We start from the raw sequence: 2,151 nt of genomic DNA on the forward strand, positions 1-2,151 counted from the left end.
CCATCAAAGGCTTTGGTGTATTCAGTAAAGCAAAAGTAGATGTTTCTCTGGAAATCTCCTGCTTTTTGATGATCCTTGGATGTTGTCGACTTGATCTCTAGTTCTTCTGCCTTTTTTAAGTCCAGCTTGAACATCTGAAAGTTCACGGTTCACATACTGTTGAAGCCTGGCTTGGAGAAATTTGAACATTTCTTTGGTAGCGTGTGAGATGAGTGCAGTTGTGTGGTAGTTTGAACATTCTTTGGCAGTGCCTTTCTTTGGGATTGGGATGAAAACTGACCTTTTCCAGTCTTGTGGCCACTGTTGAGTTTTCCAGATTTGCTGGTGTAATGAGTGCAGCACTTTCACAGCATTGTCTTTTAGGATTTGAAATACCTCAAATGGAATTCCATCACCTCCGCTAACTTTGTTCATAGTGATGCTTCCTAAGGCCCCCTTGACTTCTCATTCCAGGATGTCTGGCTCAAGGTGAATGATCACACCATCGTGGTTATCTGGGTCATGAAGATCTTTTTTGTATAGTTCATCTGTGTATTGACATTTTTTTTGAATATCTTCTGCCTCTGTTAGGTCCATACCATTTCTGTCCTTTATTGTGCTTATCTTTGCATGAAATGTTTCCTTGGTGTCTCTGATTTTCTTGAAGAGATCTGTAGTCTTTCTCATTCTATTGTTTTCCTCTGTTTCTTTGCTTTGATCACTGAGGAAGGCTTGCTTTCTTTTCTTTTTTTTTTGAGGAAGGCTTTCTTATCTCTCCTTGCTATTCTTTGGAACCCTGCATTCAGATGGGAATAGCTTTCCTTTTCTCCTTTACCTTTTCTTCTTTTATCAGCTATTTGTAAGGCCTCCTCAGACAACCATTTAGCCTTTTTGCATTTCTTTTTCTTGGGGATGTTCTTGATCACTGCCTCCTGTACAATGTCACTAACCTCCATCTGTAGTTCTTCAGGCTCTCTATCAGATCTAATCCTTTGAATCTATTTGTCCCTTCTACTGTATAATCATAAGGGATTTGATTCAGGTCATACCTGCATGGTCTAGTGGTTTTCCATACTTTCTTCAATGTAAGTCTGAATTTGGCAATAAGAGTTCATGATCTGAGCCACAGTCAGCTCCTGGTCTTGTTTTTGCTGACTGTATAGAGCTTCTCTATCTTCGGCAGCAAAGAATATAATCAGTCTGATTTCGGTGTTGACCATCTGGTGATGTCCATGTGTACCCCTGTCTATAAGCAATGTCATTTCTTTTAGTAAAGAATACAAAAAGAGCATTAGACTTTCTAACAAGACTCTAAGAAAAGGCACTTTTTTTGTTTTTCATTTACATATAAGATTAAAATTCTTCATTTGGCTCCAAATGGAACTATTTTTATTTCTGCTAGTACTTCCTTCAGTGTTGTTTATAAGTATTTATAAATTTCCTACCTGTATTCAAATTTTATCATTTCTATTATAGTTCATCCTGATCCCTATAAGATTATCTTATTATTAAAAGATTTCTCTGACTGCTCTTAAGAGTGCAGAAAATAATCATTGGTTTTTCTGGTAGAAGCATAGGCTTTCTTGGTCTTATTGGGTTTGCTTTTTAGACACTTGCATTGTGTAAAGTGGAAGGAACAACTGAATTTGGACACCAAAGATCTGGATTCTAATCCAAGCTAGTCCATTTATTAGCAGCATGTCTTTTTGTGAATAACTTTTAGGGATAAGCTTCATTGACATTAGGGATAAGAATGTGTGTCCTTGTTATCTCAGAGGATATTAGTAAATGGGCTACTGTAACAGTGCTCTATAAACTATGAAAAATAAATATGTACAGTTGTCTTTTGAGGGGACACTTTGTACATTTGCAGATTTCTGAGCAGCATTCATCCAGTTTATAAAACAAACAGAATACAAGTTGCAGTTGTCAGAGGCATGCAGCAGGGCGGTAGAGTGTCTCCAGGGAAGGCTGACTGTCTGATGAGTCAGTTCTTAAGTGTGGCAGGAACTGATGAACTATGTACCATACTCTGGTTTTCAGAATTGATATGTTTAGAAGTTCAATTTATTTTTTAAATGTAGGAGTGATTTAAGTTTTGGGTGAAGTCTGACGTATAAGTAAGTCAGGATGTCAGTCTATTGATGTACATTGAGAAATGTAACTTTCAAA

Source organism: Bison bison, unplaced genomic scaffold, assembly GCF_000754665.1.
Source record: "Bison bison bison isolate TAMUID 2011002044 unplaced genomic scaffold, Bison_UMD1.0 scf7180017864384, whole genome shotgun sequence".
NCBI lineage: Eukaryota > Metazoa > Chordata > Mammalia > Artiodactyla > Bovidae > Bison > Bison bison.